Source organism: Anas acuta, chromosome 9 (genome assembly GCF_963932015.1).
Source record: "Anas acuta chromosome 9, bAnaAcu1.1, whole genome shotgun sequence".
Taxonomy (NCBI): Eukaryota; Metazoa; Chordata; class Aves; order Anseriformes; family Anatidae; genus Anas; species Anas acuta.
In genome coordinates, this window is record NC_088987.1 from 8,479,232 (window position 1) to 8,502,863 (window position 23,632).

Below are 23,632 nucleotides of genomic sequence, written 5' to 3' on the forward strand. Positions count from 1 at the left end.
CACAAGCTCTAATATAGAGTGATATATTGGAAAAGAAGAAATTGTTTTAATTTATTTTCAAATGGTTTTCAGTTGAAACCACACCCTTGTGGTCCAAAAAATCTGTCTGAGAGCACCTCCAAAACAACAATGTGTGTGTGTGCAAGTGCATTAATGAATTTCTGTTCTCTGTGAAAGAAGACTGCATGTCTCAGCACTCTGAATAAGAACAGAGCATTCAACCCCTCTCCATAGCAAATTCAGCCTTCAACAAGTTAGTTCTTCCAGGGATGGCAGTGATGCAAAACTGCTTTGCAAATGTTTTTCTGGGTTTTGTTGCTAGGTGATGACTTGGAAAACTTTGCTATTCCTGCTGAGAGGTTTAAAAAAACAGCCCTCACATTAAAGAGTATAAAAAATAGGCCATCTTGCTCCGTAACTCCCATTTCCTAACTCCTGGAGTCTGCACCCTGTGTGCCTTCTCCACTCTCATGCCCCTCTCCCCCCTGCCTCCGATCTGTTTGCCAGAAACTGGAGGCCTGAAGAACCACTTCTATAACAGTGCAAGGAAGGGAGACAACATTAATCTTTCGATCCCTGACCAAACTAAGCAATTCTACAAGTGTGCATTGATTTATACTCACCATTTCTTCCTATTTCAATTTTACCGGGTTTTAATGTTATTAATCCAAACCTGAATCAATGGTTTCATCGTTGATTAAATAGTTGCAGGCAGATTTTCCTATGGCAAGAAACAAGAAAGATTTGGGAACAACCTCACTGCAGTTTTTTTGTATCCTGTACATAGGTTGGATGCAAAAGCCCTTGAAAGCAACTCTGTCACCTGCAGAGCAGCAAGGAAGCCCCTCAGGCTGGTCTGGTGCCTGGTAGTGTGTTGGCGACTGGGGAAAAGATCTAGATGTGAAACTGTGAAATTAGGTAGAAGCTCAAACAGTGCATCCTTGGGGCATTTTCAAAGTAGTCCTGTTGGATGGCGGGGGGGGGAAGTGTATTTATTTGATTCATTGTTGATTTTTTATTTTATTTGTGTTTTTGTGTGTGCCTATTGGGGCATTTTTGATATCTTATTGTCCGAGTTTCCAGAGATGTAATCTTGGATTAGCATGTGGCTAAACACTTAGAAGCAATTAGCCACTGCTGTTCTCCTAGAAAGGTATTTCTAAAATCAGGTATGAAAGCCTTGTAGTATAAACTGCGCAGAGGAACAGGAACAAACCTTTTTTTTTTTTTTTTATGCATTGGGTCTGAAACAAAATATACAGTGGCTAAATCTTACCATGGTCAAAAGTTTTAGGCAGAGGAGCAAACACCTGTTTCCACCAGCCAGAAAATAAGGATAACTTACATTTGTAATCTCAGTTTACAGTCTGGCTCAGTTGGAGCTTAATTCTGTTTTGTCAGGTTGGCCAAGAAAGAAGACCCCAAATCTCATCTCCAGAGAGGTTCTTGGCATTTGACAGCATTGGATCTGTTGAAACAGTAGCATTGCTTGAGTGTAACTGGCACTGTATTAGTCCACTGAAAGATATAAAGCCAAGAATTTCAGGCCCTAATCTTGCAAATCCTCACATATTCTTTTAAAATTTATTCACATGAGAAGTTCCCTTGGCTTCAGAGACACCACTTGTATTCATGGCATTACACGTGTGAGAGTTGTTGAATGCTGAGGGTCTAAAAGCAGGAGAACCAACAAGCCTCAATGTCTGACTTGCATTTCCACTACTCAGTCCTAGAAGGTTTTTGGCGATTGTGGGTTTGGCTTTGCCACATGACTCATTTTGTCTCCCTGTGCAGCCTCCACAGCAGACGCATGAGTGCTAGCAGTCATTTTAGCACCTCATTAGTTATGATGTGATGGCAGAAGTTATATTCTGTCACGTCTAGTAAGCAGTAAGTTGGACAAGGGGTGGGAAAGAGTAGCTTGCTTGCAGGTCCCAGCATGGGCGGTTCTTCTACAGGAGCAAGTGACATGGACATTGGCTGAAGAAGTTGTTGGATTTGTGGATGTTATTTTTTTAATTTTTTTTTTAAACAAACTTAAGTAAGCAAGAATGTGTGGATTAGCTCCTCTCCAGCCTTCATTACACAGAGTGGATGGCAACTCTACTTTCAAAGATTGAGATGTATTTATTCTCTAATTATGCATTCATCACCATGAGAAAAATTATTAATTGCAGCATTGTTCTTCTGTGCAGAGTACTCCAAGAGAAGGGAGATGGATACCATGCACAGTGAGAGCTTTTTCTGGTTGCTGTTGTTTAATACCTACTCATTAGAGAGCTTTACACATGATTTGTAGACCTCTTCAGCTGAGGCTACTGTTCTTCAAAGGCACCAGTCCAAAGTTAATTGTTTATTGTCAGAACTACTTAGAGTGGGTTTATTCTGTCTTGTATGTCTTCCAGTCCTTAGCTTTACTGATGTCAAGGCAGCTTCTCACCAGTGTCTGAACTCTGTTTTCCTTTCGTGACCTGTTTGCAAGCAAATGTTGTGAGTCAGTCACAGGTTTATGTGATAACACTGAATTATTCTAAAAAGGTTGCTCCAGTCTGCTTGTTAGGTACTAATGTATTTTGAGTGTGTATTTAAAATATGTGTCTGCTTAATGGTCTGGAACAGTTTGGGGAGGGTAGTGCTTATCTCTGGGTTGCAAAAATTATTCAGTAGCTTAAAAGAGAGACAGTATCAACAAACACCTTCCTCTTCAACATCGTTCAATCTCCAGTGTTATAGGAAGAAACCACTCTGGGAGATGACTACCAAGAACCTGGAAAGTGAGTGTGTGTCAGCTGTGTGAGAAGGGAGAGAGGATTCTAGTCTGCTTTTAGGTGTTGCTTTTTAAAAATGAGAAAAGCATGTTAGCTTAGTGAAATGAAGGCGATTGGAAACAGTGCAAATACCTAGAGGAAGTAGTTCATTCACACACCAGCACCATGAAAGATGCCATACAAAGGATTGTTAGAGGTGGGTCGAGGAGGACTGTTGTGGGTGTCTGCAAGCACACATTTCCCAGCCTGGTGGAGGGTTTCTGGTCGGGTGAGGCAGAGCAGCAGGAGTTGCAATGCTCAGCAAAAACATCTCTGCTAGCCTGTTTTTTCACGTGAGACCAAAGAGTTATCCAGTCTGCATCCGTGTGTCCCCGCTAATGACTTTTGAACTCATTTACTGATTTCATCTGAACTTGACAAGAACATAAAGATCTCAAGGATCAGTAAGTTCCCACAGGTTTCAAGAGGTGTCCAATTATTTCTGAGGCAAGGATCCAAACTCTAGAAAATCGATATAGAAAGGGGGGAGAACACATAAATGCCCAATTATCTCAAATACTTCTACTGGAACTTCATCCTCAGACACCAAAGGCAATGATAAAAGGCAAATGCATAGGAAACCAGGCTTCATTATCTTCATCAGACTGCAGAAATAATCAGAAATGCTTGTTCAATTTTGGGTGGTTAAACAGCCATGGGAGAAGTTTGGTTACTGAAAGAGCAGTAAGATGTGGGAAATGCGTGGGGACAGTGGACGCTGGCTCAAGCAGAGCTATTGCTAGACCAGACTTATTAAGAAGCCTGTGCAATGAGATGTCCAAAACCAAATGACCTCATTGCCCTCAAACAGAGACAGTTACGAAGGAAGGTGCAACTGTCCAAATAGTTGGAAATTTGGACCCTTAGAACAAAAGCGAGTCTGGATAGCTGAGATAGCAGATGAGCTAATGATTAGTTTGGCTTTCATTATGACTGGTAACTTTGTCTTAAATGCCAGGAACAATCTATGGAAACTCCCTTTTTAAGATGTATTTTGGATTAAACAAATGATTTGTAGGCACTTAGTTGCTGTGATCAAATTGTCCAGGGACAGATAGCATAACAGCTATACACTGCAGGAGTTTTCCAGCAAAGAAAATATAGGAATGACTGAAACATGTTCAGAGATCGAGCACTTTGCCGTGGATTTTAGCTGTGTGAGCTCACGTTGGTCTGCAGCAGAATTCTTCCAAATCTGTGTTTCTGACAACTGGCCTGTAGCAGAGAGGAGCTCCATAGCAGCATGATTGAACCAGAGAATCAAGAAAAGACCAATACAGGCAGAGAGACAACAGTTTTTCCATGGTTTCCATCAAAATGATCTGGTGCAGAGCTGTGCATATAGCTGTGGAGTGGCAAAACCATCTCAGGAAGCCTGCACTTTGGTTGAGGCAGTGATTCATCCAGTCCTTGCATCAGCCAGCACTAGTCAAGGAGTTTCATTAGTGCAGCAGAAGTAGCAAGCCATGGGGAGCAAGGTGAATTAGTTCAGGCCATGATAGTTTGGGTAAGAGGCTGCTGGATCTGCTCTGGGCAGCTTGGAGCAGGAACAGAGCAGGGCCCAAAATAAAATAACATCATAAAAAACATCCCCTCAGTAAGACATCTCTCAGTGCTGCGAGGGATGGCAATAGCACAAATATTATAGTGTCTTGAAAAGGTGATGAGGTACTGCAGACAAAGCTTCCATTTCCTTTACAGGAATTAGATCATTGCTCAGGAGGTGCCACTGAAAGGGATCTTTGAGCGCTGCCACTGTGACTCGAATGGAGTGTTGTTGATGATGCTTGTATTTATGGTCAGGATTCACTCTGGACCTATTTTCTTTTAGTAAATAGTTTCCTCGTTCCAAAAATGAGGTTTCCATCACACCAAAGGTAATCACAGATGGGAAACAAATTTGTCAAGTCATTTTTTCAAATAGTTCCAGCAAAGGAAAGAATTGGAGTGAAATCGCTGATGCCTTTGGTGTAGGCTTTGTCACTGAGCTGGTTATTGAAGGAAGAGACCACAGATGAGATATTTCAAGGTTTATCCTTCAGCTTCTTTTTTCTTACAATTACTCAAATTACCTCTTATTTTTTTACTGTGTCAAGAAGAGAGGACTACGTTGTCTTTGTTCAGCTCTTTTTCCAAGCAGGTTTTGGTTCAGCAGCTAAACTGGGTAATGAGCTGCTTGCCCAGCCCTAGCAGGAGAGAACACGTCTCCATGCAGTGGTTCCCCAGACCTGCATGTATGGAGAGGGAGCTCACCGGGGAGCTGGAGCAAGCATGGTGCTCCTGTCCCACGGTGCCAGGCAAGCCCAAGCTTGCGTGCACCAATGGCATGGCCCTGTGCAGACTGGTTTGTTGGGAGAATAAGTGCAAGCCTGCCCTACCTGAGCAAGCAAAGAAGTAGGTGCTCAGGGGAACGTGTCCAAAGGAGATGGGGGTTCATATTGCCGTGAGTTGTCTGATGTGCAAGAATACCTCATTTTGCTGCTGATGGAGTGGGTATACTGTCACCAAAATGGCTCCGGAGTCCCCAGCGGACTCCCTAAAGGGAGCCCCTCTTACCTTTATGATGCGTGGGTGGAATTGGCTTGATCACATTGGGAAAAATTGACGTTTAAAGGTGACCTGCATTTAGGTGATGGGGATGAATCAAAGGATTCTGGGGGCAGTTATCAACAGGTAGAAAAAGTGCTTAAAAAAAAGAAGAAAATAAGTTATAGTATGGACATAATGAACGGGATCCCTGCCATGTGACTGACAGGAAATGAGAAAAATAAAAATATCTGGAGGGACTTATATGGCACTAAAATAGCTTTGCTTTTTACCGTGACTGGTTAGGATGAGCTACGGATCATGGCACTGCCTTAGGCTCCATGGAGGTGGTGAATAAAGCTGGGGTGGAAGTGTTACCAGAGGTTGATCTGCCCACAGCTTTGAGCTGGTTCTCTCACTGTGTTGTGAACCCAAACAGTTCTCACCCACTGGCTCATACTGGCTGCACCCTCCTGTCCCCTTGTGGTGCTGGGGAAACAGCTGTCTGCAGGTCCATGTTGTGAGTTGGCTGGAGCATCTGATCTTCCTGGAAAATAACGTAGTACAAAAGAATTTTTTTTCAGCTGCATCAGCTCTGTGATCCACTTCCCAATGTTGTGGCAACACATCTGAAGGGGGATGGAGGCCAGAACAAGCAGCAGGGTGTGGGAATATTTGAGTTTGATATTGCTGTCAGGGGTAGGAGCCTGCCCATAAATGTCACTGCAATTTAGAGGAAGTAAGCACCAGTTTTCTTGAAGGGGCACTGTACAGAGTGGTGCAGACTTTGAGATCAAGCTGAAACAACAGTGGCTTCCAGCACAAACATGCCAGTACCAAAAATGTAGTGTCTGCAAGGAAAGGGGTGCAGTGGGGGCTTGGTGGCAGTCTGGGATGCTGCAGGCAGCGCTCAACCAAAAGGTTTAAAAGAGGTTCAGAAAATAAGTTGGTGGCCTGTTTTTTTTCCTGTTTTCTGACTCCTGAGGTATCACATTTTCTTTCTAAACGAGAACATTTTTTGAAATGTAATCAAAATGACTCCAGAGGTTAGGTCCTTAAACTGACACTACAACCGTGGGAGTTGGTAACTCCAACACGTTTACCTGTAGCTACTGCCAGGATTTCGAAATTCGGTTGAGTTGAGAGGTGTTCATGAGGCACCTAGTTTAGAAACACCTGAAGTTGGGTAGTTGTGCCTCAACACTGATTGAAAGCAGAAAGAAAAGCAAGTTTAAAACAGCAAGCTTCTTTTTTTTCTCGGGATTCCAGTGAGCAAAAAGGGAGGCGCTGTGAAGACTTTGTTGCAGACCCTCTGCTCCTGGCACTGAAGGGTTATAGCCCCGCTTTTTTTTTCTTTTTTTTTTCTTTTACTTCACTAAAAGAGAAAGGCAAGTTCACTGTAAGTTGAAAAGCAAACAACCAGGCTAGGAATTTCTATGTACAAAGCAGATGAGTGCTCCTGGCCCTTTTTGAGATACTGGGTTAGGTCTCCTTAACCACAGCTTGTTTTGTACCACGTATCACTCCACACGGGCCATTGTTGCCATGCACCTGTCTGTAATTTTGGAGGTTCATCTACCTCAGGCAAACTATATTTAAAAATTCAATGCTGATTAGAGGAAAAAAAGTTCAGGGGAAGGGATTTCCTAGTTCACAAATAAGAATGTGCAGTGGAGCACTCACTAAGTAAACAGAAAACATGGGCAGCTGAGAGAAATCAATTTAGCTGAACAAACAATGTTCCATGTAATGAACTACTAATTATCCTTTTATGCCATGTCAGTCTGAGTGATTACAGAGCTGTGCAGTTTAATTTGACGTTTGAGCATTGCCTTGCTCCATTAGCCTCATATAAAGCTACGACACGTTGAGAGGAATTAAAAAAAATAAAAAATGAGAAATAAAAGATGGTGGTGGGTTGCGGGGGAAGGGGGGTGTTTTTATCCAGAATGAAGTAAGCACCTGTAGCAGTCATATGGAAAAAAAAAAAAAAAAAAGCTTCTTCATTTTTCCTTCTTGTAGCTTCTTAAATTCCTGGTTGTGATGAAGGGGGCAGCACTTGGGAGCCACGAAGGACCATGTCTGGTGCTCACAGAAAACTCTTTCAGTGAGCTGATAATATCCTGGGTCTCTAGACCCTACATTAAATGATCACCATGGGCTAGAATAAATAAATTACACAGATCAGACACACATACAGATCAAGGGGAAAGCAGATGGTAAACAATACAGCGTGGGAGCAAATATCTTTTCCTGAATACTCTCTTTTTACTGGCGATTTGCACACAGTAGGTAAATCAAATCCCTAGGTGCTTGGGAAATCTCGTAGTTAATCTAGTACTGAAGGGACATGTATTATAAATGCTGCTTTATTATCATACTGTTTGTCTAACTGCCTATACTGATAACAGGATTAGAGGGTATTAACATATGGAGAAAGCTAAAGACAATTTGTTGGGATATACGTTATGGCTATTAACTCTAGAGTACCAGTGCAATACCTGCAGTCTGATAGAGCTGCATAATTTGGGCTAGATTCTTGTTTCATAGAAGATAAGTCAAGCCCAACATCACTGAAGTTCTGGGGGAAATTTCCATGGGAAAGGTGTAGATGCAGAAAGGCCTACGCCTTGTGTCTAGGTAATACACCAACACATGAAACAGCATCACAAGGGACAAATATGACCCAAATGTCTAATAATAATATTTATGGTCTGGCATTCAATACTGATAGAGCCTCATTTAAGCACAAATTGAAAAGCAAATGTTTAAAAACTCTTTGCTGTAACTACCTGACATTTCTGATATGCACACCATTGAAATATGTGACATGACATGCTTTAGGCTCACAGGGCACTTTTCTCAGAGTATGAACACACAGGTGATATATATTTAAAGAATATAATATTCATGGGATAATATTTAAAGAAATACATTTTTCAAAACGTCGATGAAAATTTGATTTTTAATCTCAAGGACAATGAGTAGCATCTTGAAAGAGAGAAGAAAAAGAAAGAAAGAAAGAAAGAAAGAAAGAAAGAAAGAAAGAAAGAAAGAAAGAAAGAAAGAAAGAAAGAAAGAAAGAAAGAAAGAAAGAAAGAAAGAAAGAAAGAAAGAAAGAAAGAAAGAAAGAAAGAAAGAAAAAAATAAAGGAATGTTTTCTTTTCTTAAAAAAAGAAAACTTCCCCAAACCGAGAACTCAAAGATCCAGTCCACTATTTGGGCTCAGATGTAACTTGTATGAAGCCAGCTCCTCAGCAGAGGTGGGCTGATTTTGGTGAGGAATTGCCCTTTTTTCAGCTAAGGACGGGGTCTGGTGTCCCCTCTCTCTCACTCGCTGTTGACACACACCCTGTTCCTTTTGGCCATTTCCTAGGCTGTCCCCCTTTTCTTTTTAAAGACCTGCAGAAGACTGCCCTGCACAATACCCTAAAGATTATTTTTGTTATTGTTTTTGTTTTGTTTTGTTTTTTGCCCACCACAAAAGTACCACAGAGGCAGACACTTCCTTTGCCCAAAGGCTGCAGCCCCAGCACCCATCAGCGCGGGATGCCTGCGGCAGGGGCAAGCTGCTGTTTGGATACCTGTCTGCTGCAAACATAACCATCTTTGGTCTGTTTTCTAGTTGTTTTGTGTTTTGTTTTTGGTTTTTCACACAGGACTTAGCTCCCTCCCAAGTCACGCTGTTTTTTGTTTGTTTGTTTGTTCGTTTTTGGTTTTGGTGATGATCCCATTGGGCCAGGTTGAAGCTGAGCTGAATTTCGGCACTGCTGCAAGGCAGGACTGAGCTGCAGGCTCTTACCCTGGGGCTGAACTGGCCCCTCCGTTCCTTCCTAATGCGCGTTGGACACATTGGGGCCTTTCTCTGCCGTGCATTTGTAACTCCCGTTGATGCTAATGGGGGTGACATGTGTCTATCCAGTGGAGAATAGACCCCATTGACTACAGCAGTTCCCCAGCCTTGAGCGATGCTCGTCACTTGATTAAGCCAAACTAATGAGGCACGACCGGGGCCAATGGGAATGTGTGGGACTCAGGCCTTGCAAAATCTGGTGGAAACCTGCAGCATTCACTGGGGGCTGGGTTTTGTTTTGCCAGGCAGAGCCTCAGGATGCCATGGGGAGGGTGTGCAGTAACAGGTGCTGTTGTACAAATGAACCTTGTGGAGAGGGTTTGCCATCACCGGCAGCAGCACCCCCACAGTTGCCTTCTTTCAGTGGTAATTACACGTAAGAACATTCTGTGTGTTCAGCTGTGTTTAAAGTAGTTTGATGTTGGCTTCTGCTTGTTGTCTTTCTACACTGAATCTTGAATTTAGCCCCATGGTTTCTCCTCAGGAGCGCAGATACGGGTGCACCTTTGGCTCTTTAGCAGAGAGCCTGCAGGTGGAAAAGTCAGGCAGCGTCGTTTTCTCTGACACTGGTTTGGGAAATGGGGAAAGTGGGAAGGAACAAAGTCCCTGAATGGAGCGCTTCTTGTAGCCTTGCCCCCTCTGCTAGAAGAGCCACATGAGGCACAGCGCCTCAGCTGCGTGCCTGTCCTTGCCACCAGCCACCGAGCGCCTGCTGTGCTCAGCAGGGCTGGAGAAGTGGGCAGGGCTGCTGTGTCTCTGCAACATCCAGAGCCACTGTGTTAGTGGCAGGGCACAAGCCAGAAGGCCAGGGCAAGGCTACAAAGGCATATCTAGATCTTCAGAGAAAACAGCTTTAAAAAAAAAAAATAAATCTATTTTAGGACTTGCTGTTTTGGAGAGCCTGATGAAGAAGTTGCTTGTACTTTCCCCTGTACTTTACCTGCTGGTACGTTCCAGGTCAGAGGAGGTTTGCATTTTTGTCATATTGCAATACTTGCCTTTATGTAAGTGCTGCTAAGAATAAAATTAGCAGTGGGAGAAAAACATCAGTTTGATGTCTAAATTTGGAAAACTTGATGAATAAATCTATTAACTTCGTTGTGAGGAGAGGAAAGAATAGCAACCCTTTGTTTAAAGGAAAAATAAATATAAAATAAGAGCTGATGGCCCCTTCTGGTTTTCTGAGATGTTTTTTTTAAGTTCTCTTGTCCCTCTTGAGAGTAGAAATATTACTTTGCTCTGATCCGTGGGACTCTGGTGTAAGAAGACATGGTCAGTTGGACCTGAGAGGCACCATCAAGATAAACAAATACCTTCAGAGTTGCAAAGGAAAGGAGCAAAAGGGGAAGGAGGGTTTGTCCTCTTGTGTAGGTGTCCTTGCAGAAAGCAAGGCTCCTGGCAGGTGTTCAGCACTACTACTGTCTTTGCTGGCATTGTCACAGCGAGCAGCGTCCTGTCCCAGGACACTGATAATTGCAGATGTGGAATTCTTCAGGCTTTGCCCAGAGCTGCTGTAGAGGACACAGCCATCTATCTGCACTTTGCAAGGCAGGTGCCTCCTTCTGCCTGTCCCAATGTTTAGCACAAGGCAGCAGCAGCCCCTGGCACAGCCCATAGTGTTTTGAGGCAAGCACAATTTTCCTTTGCCCAGCATCTGTAGCAGCTGCACCCACTGCTTTGCTTCTAAAGTATATCCAGAAAAGCTCACTTTACCTTTATAGGTAAATTAAAGATTATTTATTGAGCAATTGAAGTTGAAAACAAACAGTTAGAAATGGAAGATATATTGCTGAAGTATTAAAGTATAGTCCTGGTCTAGCTTAAAAGATGGATGACTTCAGATGAGTCATCTCAGCTCTTTTTATCTTGGGGTCCCTTATTTTTGTTCCAGCTGTCAGAGCTGCAAGTTCAGCTCTCAAGTTATGTGGAAGTGCTGCCTTCAATCTATCTCCTTCTTCCCTCGCATCCCTACTCCACTCTTTAAATCTTTCTGGACCAAGACGCTGGCATAAGATTGTGAATGTCCTGTTTAGTTCTCCTTACCAAGTGGCAGTCTTGGGTACTTAATGACTATTTTACTTTCCTGTTTAATACTAAATTGGCTGGGCATGAGGGAGAGGCAGTGCATAAACCAGGCAAATACTGTTTATGTTCCTTCTGTAGCTGCTCTTTGGACACCTACGGGTCATTAATTCCTTTGTTCCCAGCGAACCTGCCAGCTGGTGGCTCTCCTGCCCAGTTTGAGCTGATCTCTTCATGTGGGCTGCTGACCTGTTCCCACTGAGCCCCACTACAGGATGTGCTCAGGAGAGATCAGGACCTTGGGACATCACTAGCTCTCTGCTGAGACTGTAATTGATGGAAGTGATACAGCCACGATACAGAGGAACAGGAGTTCCATCTTTCCTCCCACATTACCTTCCACGTATTGTTTGTATTAAATGGAAAAGTAATATTGTCTCTTTGGTGGCTCTTCTTGTGTACGTACGGTGAAGCACATGCTTAACTACTTTGCTGGAGTTAAGTCACATTGGGCCAAAGACAGCAGGTCTTTGCCCAGCAGGTGGATGCCACTGCTGAAGAAGGGCTAAGAGCTAAGCTGTGACTATAGATCTATCATGCAGAAGCCCGAAGTGTTACTGCAGCCTCCAAGAAACAGCCTCTAATGACAGAAAGCAAATCAGCATCATCTTGTGACGCTGTTGTTCCTGTAGGTTATAAATTTTAAAAAAAGACAGGCTGAGGAATGGAGCATGGAAATCCCTGCTGATCAGGAGCAAGACTATTTTTCTCCTTTAAGAACATTTGCTCAGCTTTTTGGTTTCCAGTGTTTTCAGTTGCCATATCAACCTGAGAAATTTGCCTGGCAATTGACAGTATATTTTTCAACAGAAGATTTAAAAATTTAGTTGCATCAGCTCCAGTATCTCATTGCTGTGATTTCATTTTATCTTATTTTGCTTTATTTTTAGTACTTGTTTTCCAAGACACATCAGCAGATGGACAAGGATACCCACACTACCTCTGACCAGGCGCATCTCAGGTTCAGAAATCAGCGTGTAGAAGCTAGGTGCCAGGTCAAAATGTGGCAAAAGCAGGGATAAAGCCTGTGGGTCACATCCTTCTCAGGGAACAGGCTAGGAAAGGCCACAAGAGTTGGCAGAATCACTTTGGCTTAAGTTAAGTGGCAATTTCAGGTTTTATGTTGCTCTGAGGGTGCGGCACAGTGGAGGGGAGGGAGATTCCTCTTGGCTTTGCCATTAAACAGTGAGTTGTTTTTTGGAGTACGTGTCTCCCCTCATCTCCCTCCCAGCACCATCAGAGTGGGGAGCCTGCACCTGTGCCAATGGTAGTCTGTGACCTCTGTGTCCTGCTGTCCATCCATCCATGTCCTCTCTCCATCCCACCCCTGACTGTTCATGGGTCACTGGTGTAAATGAGGAGTGAATCTGTCCAGTGCAGATGAACCTGCGGGGACTTTTCAATGGTGAATATACTGTTTGGCTTGTTGTGGGATTTTTTTTCTTTAAAAGGAATGAGAATGGAAAACAAGAAAGTCAAAAAGCCCTGAATCTTTATCTTTTCTAAGTGGAGACACCGCCACAGCAGGACATAATGGCTTGCTGTGGTGGTGGTTTGCCTGAGAGCCTGGAGATTTATGTAATGAGAAACACAATTCCTGCAAAGAACATTGTTAAACCTTTTCAAAATTTCAGCTATAAGCCATTTTATTGCTAATAATATGGCTAGATTCTCCTTTTGAAGAATCTGGGAATGTTTGACAAGAGGGGAAAATGGAGAGGACTTGAGGCACCATAATCTGTATTTTCCATTTACCTTGCTTGAAGCTTGAACAACACATGTGCCACAAATGATTTGTTTATTCCTAAGCGCCCCCAAGGAGCCCAGTCTCTATTCTCAGGCATATAATGGCTATTCAAATGAAAGCTTTAATAGATTGTTGCAGATCTGATATCAATGCAGTGAGAGAAAGAGATATGCAAATATTCAAAATTAAACAAACTAGCTCCTGCCCTTTGCCTTTGGAGGTGCAGTCTCAAATCTGGATCGTGTCACCAATGCAACGAGTCTGTTAGACTCAGCTCTCTGGGGAGCTAGATCCTTTTTCTCTTTTTTCCAGCTTGTCTCACAAAACTGTCACATTGTTTGAAATATTTGCTGTCTGTTATACTCAAGACTGAGGAAAGCCCCAACCAGGGCTGAAACACATGATGTATTCTGAGTTGGGACTGTTGGTGGGAGAAGCTCCTGCTGTGTTGGTTTACTCTGTGTCTTCTTAGACGAGGGCCTCTAACTTCAATGCCTTCCCTGGGCATTTCCCCACACTTGACAAACAATTCAGGAAGAGTGACAGTTGCTTTCCATGAATAGAGGTGTAGTTGTTTGGAGGATACAGCCTAAACAAAATTTGGTTTTGTCCACACTGGAAAACAAAACAGGGGCTCCACTGTTCTTGACATATCCCCCATTCGTCTTCCTCTTCTCACGATCTGTGCAAGAGCTGGGCCCAAAAACCACTTCAGAAATGTAAAAACAACGTCATCCACCTAGCCGTTGAACCCATGCCAGCAGCTACTGTGTGCTCTGAACAGCAGGTAAAAATAATAATTTTACATCAAAAATACCATAAAAGTTTCCAGTGTCTTCTAGGCTCTTGTAAAACTGCTATTATCGTGTCCAACCCCCAGGGCTTTTCATATAATTATCAATTATGCTTTGTGGATTTTAAAAAAGGCAGCGTCTCAAACACAGGCCAGGCTAGGGATTGCCCAAGCACCAGTGGTGTGCCTGGCTGGCAGGAGGGCCTTGCTCACCCCACCACAGATGTGGGCTCCTGGCTCGGGGACAGCAATCCCCAGAGCATCGCTGAGCCTCTCTTGTCCTCCTGTTTCCTGTGCTCTGATCACAGGAGCTTTGAAGCAAGGCTTGCCTCTTGCTCCATCAATGCTGCTGGTGAACTGAAGGTTCCTGGTAATAATGAGCAGGATTTGGGATTTGTAAATTCCTAGAGATTCCCCATTTGGCGTAGGGCCATCCTGCTTAATAACCTCAAACCTGTGGGCAATGGCTTGCCTTTCTCTACTTGTGCACTATTACAATTAATCTATGAATCTCCAGACATCTAGAAAACACAAACTACAGTACGAGCAATTAGAAAAGAGAGCCCAGTGCCTTCTCAGGAGGAGGCAGGAGGAACTTTGCTTTGGTTAAGTCTGTGGACAGTCTGCTGGCTGCAATAGGGACCAGCATACGTCAGAGGTGACGTGGGAAGCTGGGTTTGCACTCTTGATATATTGCTTCATTAATGTGAGCCAAGGCTGGGTGCCTTGGGTTTTGGGGCTGGAAGATCTGATGACAGCAGCTGGGGAAGAGGCCTTCAGGAAATAAAGTCTCAGCTTTAATTTAGCTAGCCATTTATTTCAGAACCAAGGAGGTAAATGACCGATAGCCCAAATGATAGAGCAGAGATCTTTGCATGCAGATACGAGCAATATCATACAGAAATGTTCCTCAAAACCATTTCATGACAGTAGTTGGATCCATAGCCAAATATCTGACTGTGGCTAGACAGTTGGTTTCTACTTGGAATTAAAGGTGATCTCTGAAAAACTTGGCTGTGTTTAAACATGAACTGGGCTGTAAGCTTCTTATGGGCTGTGGCTACAAAAAAAAAAAAAAAAAAAAAAAGGCTGACTCACAGTAGGAGAGTATTGGGTTGGCACATCCCTGTGAAACCCTCCCTGGTCTCTGAAGGTGCCCAGCATCTTGCTTGAGATCCCAAGCACCCAGCACTCCCTTAGAGTTCTCCTCGCAGTGTGGGAGGTAAATATTTCTGAAAGACTGGCTTAAGGGCTTTAGATGAGAGGTGTTTCTTTTGGCCTGTCAGTAGCAGAGAAGAAAGAAAATGGACTTCTCCGGAGTTTTTCCAAAATGCATGCCTGATTCAGGCGTGCCCAGTTTCCTCAGAAGTGTGAGTTCCTGATCCCAACAGATACTAAATTAGATTTCCCTAATACCGTTGCCAACCCCATCGTTTCTGCATAGAGTCCGCCCTGAGCAGCACATGGAAGCAGATTTGTATAAGAATTTTCCAATTAAACATTTTTCTAATTTGAAAATATTAATTAAAAACTGATACATCTTGAGGGAAACTCTTGGTTTTGGCATATCTCATTTTCAGTTTAAACCATCTTGACTTAGTCAGCATTTTATAATGAAAGATATTCTTTTTCAAATAAAAGCATATGATTCTATAGGAAAAAATATAGTAAGGAAAATTAATATTTAAGCATGAAATAATTCAGAAATGCTTCATTAAGATCCAAGCAGCCTCTAATCAATTTTTGTTTCTTTCAGATTACTGGTTTCAGAAATTGAGATTACCATTTCTGGTCCTATTTAAGACTGAGGGAGAAATGAGAAATTCTGAAATCTTTTCAAGACTGGAAAATAGCTTTCTACAAGTTCCCCTCAAATGAGATTGCAGAAATTCTTCTTTCTCCTACCCTGGCTCTGTTACCACGCAATTCTCTTCATGCTTGTCTCCAAGACCAAATCTGAGCCAGCCTGAGATTTGTGCTAACGGTGAGTGCCTGCCTTTTTTTTTTTTCTTTAAATAAAACAATTTCCTAAGGCATTGAAGTGGGCCTGATAAAAAGCGGCTTTTAAAATTCATTTTAGTAAATAGTTTGAAACCAGACCATAAAGCCTCATAACTGTAGGTTTGCCCTTAATTGTACCTCACTGACAGCCCATTTTCCTTCTCCTTTGCAACCACTCTCCTTTTTCTTTAATAGCAAAACATATTGTATGCTACTTTTGAAAGATTTGTGGGTTTTCACACAAATTGAGCAAGATCTGTAGGTAAACAGTGTCACCTAGTGGATGGATGTCATCAACTTTTCCAAACTGTGGAAGAAGTTTGTCTGCGTGCTTTTTCCATTTTTTTCCCAGAATTTCAAAATATATAAAATTTTAAATTGGCAAAGGCCCTGTACTGAGAATTGGGATTGTTCCCAAAACACTGCAAAACTAAACACGCATAATGTGGTGGGCAGCAGCGGGCTGGTATATGTAAGTGATGTGCACGGGCATGTTTTTTGAGAGAGGCTCTCTGCTGCTGTCACCCAGAGCAGGCAGCTGTAGTCCAACATTTATACCCAGGTCTTACATTGACATGGATTTGGTTAAAGCAATTAGCCAGAACACTTTGAAGAATGTATAAGACACGTTAGAATTGTAGTCAAAATGATAACTATCTAATTTTCATAGCTGAGGAAATCTGAACTCTAGCGCTTAATTACCTTCCAAATAAAAAGAAAAAATATTGATTGATTTTTATGGCAGGTTGTTCTGCTAAGTTTGTATTTGGCCTGTTTTCTTCATTTTTGTCAAGTATGAAATGAATATTCTGTCATTCTTCTCCAAAAGGGTGAAAGCGATTACTGTGAAAAGGCCAGGGAGCTCTGTATGCAGGCAAGCTCAAATATGCTGCAAGTTGGGACACTTTCTCACCTGAGTATACATTCTGTTTCCAAAACAAACACTGGCATAACTGTATTTACTCTGTTAGATGCAGTCTCCCTTCAAACTATTTCAGTTTCCCTTTTTGTACTAGTCTTCTTGGACCAGTTCCCACTGACTGAATCAGTGGAAGGCACCGTCCCCTAATGGTCCTCACTGTGGACATCGGCTGGTATGGGCATATCCCTTTGATTATTCTGTGCCTCAGTTTACTTCTCTGTCAATATAAGCTCTACACTCACTTTCCACTATGCTTTTATTCTGGGGGTATCAGGGCTCTTTTCTTAGCTATCCTCCCTCAGATAGTCAAATAATTACTAAATCAGATATTTTTCATTTTCCCTTCTCAAAGAGAAAGCAATACTAATTCTTTTGCTCATTAAAGTGTAAATGGAGAGGAAGCCTGTTGAGTTCAGTAATACTATGAAACGTAAAAGCAGCATGTGAGGTCAGTCTTCCAACATGAATTACTAGTGCAAACAAAAGTGAGCAAAAAAGCCTGAATGGATCAAGAATCCCACTCCTGGGAATAGGTGAAGAAAAGAAGAAATAGAAATAGCACCTGGAAAATGTTGCTCTCATCAAAAGAGACCTCCTTCCCTGTAAATATCCCCTAACTCTAGTATTAATCAAATAGAAAATCACTTATTCTATGGAATCCTCTTTTACTTTGTGAAAATGCTCATAGTAAAACCTGGCCTTTATTTTTAACAATAATCAAAAAAGAAACTCTTGTTCCACCAGGAAATCATAGTTCCTTCAGCCAAGATCATCTAGTTTGAAGTCTGAGAAGGGCTGGCATAGCTCTGTAACAGCGTGTAAGGACAGCCCAAACATCTTCACATTCCCAGCCCAGATCTCTGCCACCACCAGGCCCGTTGGATGCTCCTGCTTGGCCTCTGGCTGCGCTTGCTGCCGGATCCGTGTGTGATGATGGTATCACGCCGAGCCCAGGGTGGCCTGCCAGTTCCCCGGGGACACAGGTACTGTGTAAAGAGGGGGTTTGGTGGGCAGCCTGCCTAACACTGAGAGGGAAACTGCTGCCTACCAAATACCCTTCCCTCTGCAACAGCGACACACATGAGCGCTCCTAAGCCCCCTTTGGCATATGCGTATGTAAACAGGTCCAAATGGCAGAGAAGACAACTGTGCAGAAAAATACCGCTGCCAAAAAGGAAAATTGCATTGCTCAGGTAGCTGAGAAACCTCTGGCAGCAAGGAAAGATTGTAAGAGTATGATCGTGTATGTATGATCATCCATCCCTCTGGCTGTCTGAGTGAACGATAAATGTTGTAAACTTGCATCTTTTGCCTAAATATTGAAAATGTGGCAGCTACTGCTGTAATAAGAGATAATATTTTATTCTTTTAAAAGATCAGCAGAAGGGAAAAGTGAAACACAAGACTTACAAGCTGTCTGCATCCCATCCTTCATGGTGGCTTCAGCCCCTAAGTACTCACATTCCTGAGCACTGGGGAAATACAAGGAGCTAATCATTTCTTCTGACTCAAAAGCGAAACAGCAAAACAGAAAACAAACCAAAAAACATGTTTCTAAGTGTCCCTGTTTCAATCTGCTTCTCAGCATGCGTGAAGCTTTTTTCATCAGAATCGTCATTTCTCATGATGATTCAGCTTAGGGCATTGAGTTGCATGATTCTGGAGGACTTCAAAAAATTTGAAGTCCTAGAAGTAGTCTGGAAAGAACTACAAAAGACGCTGTGTTTTTTGGGCTTTCTTTGCTGACCATTCAGATTTTCCAGCAGTGCTATGAGATAAACTTTTTATCTCTACATCACCATTTCACATCCAGCTCCAGAGCAGCTCACACCTTCAGTGGGACAATACCTGGGAAAGAGCTGAAGGAATGCTTTCACTTCAGATTTACTCCCTGCCCTCTCACTCTCCCCCTTCTGAAAAGGTAGCTCAGAGTTTCTGTACCAACTCACCAGGGAAATTAAGGTCTCCATCAGGATTGGTCATTTTACTGTGTCAAGCCATCCCACTCTCTTTTCCAAGATGCTCCAGTCCACGTTGATTTGCAGCCCAGCTGCCAGAATTGATTCTGTTTTCTCACCCTTCTCCAGGAGATGTTTCAGCCTCCACAACACAACTCCCAGCTGGGTTTCACCGTGTTTGTGTCTCACCCTGGCAAAAGCTCCACACTTGCCATGCTCCTTTCACGGGGGCTGCAGAGATGACCATGGGTGTCTGCTTGTATCATTTGTGCTCTTTCATTATTACAATGTAGGAGAGGGGAAGGGCCAGAAGGTCATTCAATGGCACCTCCGGAACGTAGATCTCAGGATGCTCCCAGATGAAACAGCTGTGTGAAAACCCACCACTGCTGCTGACTTTACTGGTTTAAGGCTGTCTGGGTGTAGACACTAATCTGCCCTCCTGTTTCCAGAGGCAAGCTACCAGTGTAGCACATTAATAAGGCAATCAGGAGGAGGTGACACCTCTTCTGTACGTGTGGGACTTCAGTCTCCAATGGTTTCATTCCAGCACCTTTCCCCACTGCAAACATGGTGAAGATTCTTGTTCATGTTCTAAAGTCAGCATTAAATGGGATGTTTTAAGCTGAGAATATTTTCCCAGTTCTTGGAAAGGGTTAGAAACAGCCCTGAGCTGGGCAAAGTGTGTGTTTGCCATCAAACTAGGCAGCTGTGTTCATCTCGTCTTGGATTTCTTTATATGAGACGGTTTGATTTATAAAAGGAAATGCTGGGGCCACACAGGTTGTCAAGCCACTAGTCTAACCAGGTGTAATGACTGAGGTTTTGCAAGCAAGCTGCAGTTAAGGGAAAAAATAACAGATCATGGGTCAAACCCATCCCTGATGCACCTCTACTGTCTTCAGTGAGTTACCCCTGGGTGAATCTGGCCCCACGTTCCTCGTGAAATAAAGCAAGATCCCTTCTGCAGCATAATCAATTGGAAAAGGGAAAAGGAGGGGAAAAAAAAAAAAAGCTTCCTTCTAATCCACATTAAAAATAATCACTTTTTATTGTACAATGGGGCAGAGAAATCCAGTCCTACTAGACACCAGAGTACAATTTCCTCAGCATGTCACAGGGGAAAAAAAATAAAATAAAATGGCGTAACTGAGGGGTCTCTCTCATCTCTTCTCAGTTCTAAACAATACAAGGAAGAGGGGAAAGCATAAATACATGTATCTATATAGACATATATTTGTGCTTCTTGGATTGATTATATCACCAGTGTGGGATCTGGAGGTCCACAGGAGAAATTTTGCACAAATAGAGTGATTTAGAAATGAGGATTATATTCCTTCTGTTGATTAGACCTGTTGTTTAAAAATAGTAAAATAAATCTGTTATAAACGCCCGCTAGAGTTTTCACTGCTGTGTGGTGTTTTCTGTTTCAGCTTTTTCTTCCCTTTTGGCAGGTCTGTTGTGTACGTGAGCTCTACGGGAATGCAGAAAAGCCACCTGAGGGAGAAAATTGCTAATCACTAAAAATTACTAATCATTCTTTCACACTAAACAAATCCCACTGAGAGGTTTTTAGTTACACAAAGGTGGATTTTTTTTTTCTTTCCCCTTTTCCCTTTTTCCTCCAGCTAATGATACAGAGGTGCAAAACGGAGGATATCACATCCTACTATGCATTAGCTGCGGCATTTTCACATGATAAGATCTAGGTCTGAGTCCAAAATAAAAGCACAATAGCCTGAAAATCTTCTAATGCACGGCGCTAGCACTTTGCAACCAAAACGACAGGAAAGGGAACTCAGACAGTCACAGAATCACCTTTCCAAGGTTATTTGTATTCTAGTAGTGGTGAGGTCCCCTTGCTGAGACCATGACCCCTGTGCAGTTGCCCCCCTAGAAGAGTTTACAACCTAAACAGATGAGGCAGAAGGTTGGATGAAAAAGACATAATTTGATCTGCAATTCTTACAGGTCACTCGGGGAGTAAGTGCTTGTCTCAAGGTTACATTTAGACATCTGTAGTAGAACTAGGTGCTAAACCTGCTTCTTCTGAGTCCCTGTGTCCTAACCAGAGGAGTCTTCTCCTTCCCAGCTCCCCTCTCCCAGGCCCACTCCCTTTGTCTTAAAAAGACTTTTGCTGGAGCATCATTCCCAGAAATATGAAGCCGTTCTTGAGTTAATCCCAGCATGGTTCAGGTTGACAGGGACGTGAGGTTGGAGGTCATCTTGTCCAAGCAAGACCACCCTTGCTCTGCAAAAGCAAGGCCACCTAGAGCCAGTTGCCCACAACCATGTCCAGATAATCTTCCCGTTATACTTCAACAAATCCATTCCCCCTAAAAGTACTCATTTGCCTTTGCTAATTATGCTCAGAACATTTTACCAGCTGAAGTTTCTCTGGGGTTGGCATGAGAAGGTGGACAGCAGCAGGTGCATGCCATGTGAAAAGTTTGGGTACCTTCTCTACAGGGGCATCCTGCTCCCACAGTCCTCATGTGAGGTGTCTGGCCAAGTGAACTACATAGAAATTGTTGACAGCTGACAGCAGTGTTTTCTGGGGAGTTTCCAGAGGTGTATGCATTCCTGGATACCCGTCTGAAACTGTGGGGCAGAGAATTCACCATAAAAGAAAAAAATGAGTGACATCCCTGTCTATATTTAATTATGGAATTAATATATATTAATTTACATATATATATATATATATATATATGTACCTTTGCTTGCTTACCTCCACTTCAGACCTCGCAGCACAATTAACCTTCTGCTGCTGAGAAAATGGCATGTTTTGTTTTCATTCCTTCAGCCTCTTTGGAAAATGCCGCAAGCTTTGGATTTTCCATCAGGCGTGGGGTGGCCAGGATTTCCCCGGGCTCAGCCGCTACGCCACAGCCCCGCAGGTGTGATCCCCCGGCAATGCAGCATTCCTGTTTCTCACTTGAGCAGAAAGAAAACTCAGGCAACAAAATCACCTTGTTTTCAGTCCATCATCAACAAGTTCATTCTGCCATGCTCTACCACTTCAGAGGGCCTGTTTAATTAATTTTGACACATTTCTTGCAGTTTGATTCTTTGGATCAAATTTAGGGCTTCTGTAAGTCAGCTGATCCCAGGTTCATACTACTTGAAAGAGATTTTTTTTTCCACCCCTGTTCCCTTTGTGTTTTTTTGTTGATGTTTCATTTTTTCCCATATCTTTGAACACAGTAGACATAATCTAAACTAAACAGAGGTGCAATATGTTTTCTGTCATTGCTGTAAACTGGTCTGAAGCTCACCTTTTTGTGTCAGCTCTGACTATTCAGGTTGCAAATCATGAGACCCTCTCTAGAGCATTTTTTACTGCACTCATAAAGAAATAATGCAAAACTAAGAACTGTTCCTAAAGAAAGGATATCACGAAGCACGAGTGATGTCTGGTTACAGGTCTGCTCCTAATCTCTTCCCTGGTCAGAACAAAGTAGGACAGTGCTCTTAAAATACATCTATTTTATAACCAGATCCAGACTAGCTGCTGCTTTGCTGCAGTGATGAGCAGTTTTATTTAAATGCTGTGGCTGACTTTGGGATTAATACTGCATGGGAAGCACCTGTGAGGAGCCAGCACTGCTCAGCTCCATGGCCATCCTGGGAGTGCAGCCCCCGTGGGGACCATGGGAGTGGGCACTGCCACTTGCTGTTCCTGCAGATTTATTTGGCTTATGGCTTCTCAATCACTAAATATATTGCTTGAAATATTTTTCTTTAGAGAAAGCATGCTGGTATTTTCTGAAGCAGAACATGGCATTACTTAAATTTCATGTTTTGACATAATATTTTTGAGCTCACATAATTCACTGAATTCCACCCAAAATAATAGTTTCAGTACCTCAAAAACACCATTTGTTGGTCAGTTTTAGCCTTTCTCAGAAAGACTTATTTTTGCTTTGCTCCTTTCCCCAGGGGTCAAAGTGGGTTCCAGTGAAGCCTCCATGGAGCATCCTTGGCATGAGAGGCCAGTGATGGCAACAAGCTTTCTCCACCACAAAGCAGAAGAGAGGTGATCCTCCTCCCTGTGCTGAAGGATGAAACACCTTGGGTGTTTCAGCCCAAAAAGGGAGATCTCCATTGGTGTCTTCTACCACGTGTTGACCTCTGCATCCCTCAGTGCTACTGAGATCTTCTGTGCACCCCACAGGCCTGGGGGAGATTGGTGGTGTGGCCGGAGAGATAAATCCCCTTCAGAGGAGCAGCATCTTTTGTTACAACATGAGTGATAAAATGAACTGTTCAGCTGTTAAAGTACTTTTATACCATGATAACTGCAGCCACCCAAGGGTTTGTAAGCCAGAGCTACACAACATAACAAGAAAACCCAGCTATATTTAAGCTGGCATTGGACCACCACATGCACTAATCTCACACAGTTGCAAGGGTGAAAAGTCAACAGCTATTTGCGAGGAATCTTTATAAACGCTGCTGACATCCTTGCACTAAGAGTACATTGGGTCAATATACAAATTTAGGTATCTCTAAATAAAACATACGTTCATGTGGCTTTTGGGTCAAACTTAAAGGGCATTTACCTCTGATAGGCACCAGCTGTTATTTTCCTGCAGACTTCTGGGACTCCAGAAGCCCAGACAGCCAGAAAGTCTGAATTTAAGATGAGGAGGATTAAAGAAGATCCACAACAGTAAATTAAGTGCTGCAAAGATGCCATTTTGTGGTGAAGTCATGCCACTACCATTACCAACTAGCCATAGCATAGGTACTGGCATCAGAAGGAGACCATAACATTGCCATCAGGTGGGTTAGTAGTAATTATAAGGTACTTCTTCAGTCTAAGGAAAATATACTGCAGATTACTCACTGGCACCCAAAATGGCATAATTAATTGGAGCAATTTATTAAGACAAATAAAGGGTCATAGCTAAGCAGGGTACTTACAGTTAATTTATAGT

At 42.8% G+C, this 23,632-nt stretch overlaps 1 long non-coding RNA gene across 5 annotated transcripts in view; it reads left to right on the plus strand.

Annotated features, from left to right (window-relative positions):
- Positions 1-23,307, plus strand: part of LOC137861164 (uncharacterized) — a 324,908-nt gene extending 301,601 nt beyond the window's left edge. Inside the window, exons 6-9 of one of the 5 annotated variants that reach the window (XR_011099430.1) lie at positions 788-877; positions 15,565-15,792; positions 17,476-17,714; positions 22,632-23,307. This is a non-coding gene — a long non-coding RNA (uncharacterized lncRNA). Of the gene's footprint in view, positions 1-787; positions 878-15,564; positions 15,793-16,638; positions 17,448-17,475; positions 18,462-22,631 lie in introns of those variants that run through there. The other 4 variants (XR_011099429.1, XR_011099428.1, XR_011099432.1 and 1 more) reach the window with 4 other exon arrangements.
- Positions 23,308-23,632: the final 325 nt, after the last annotated feature.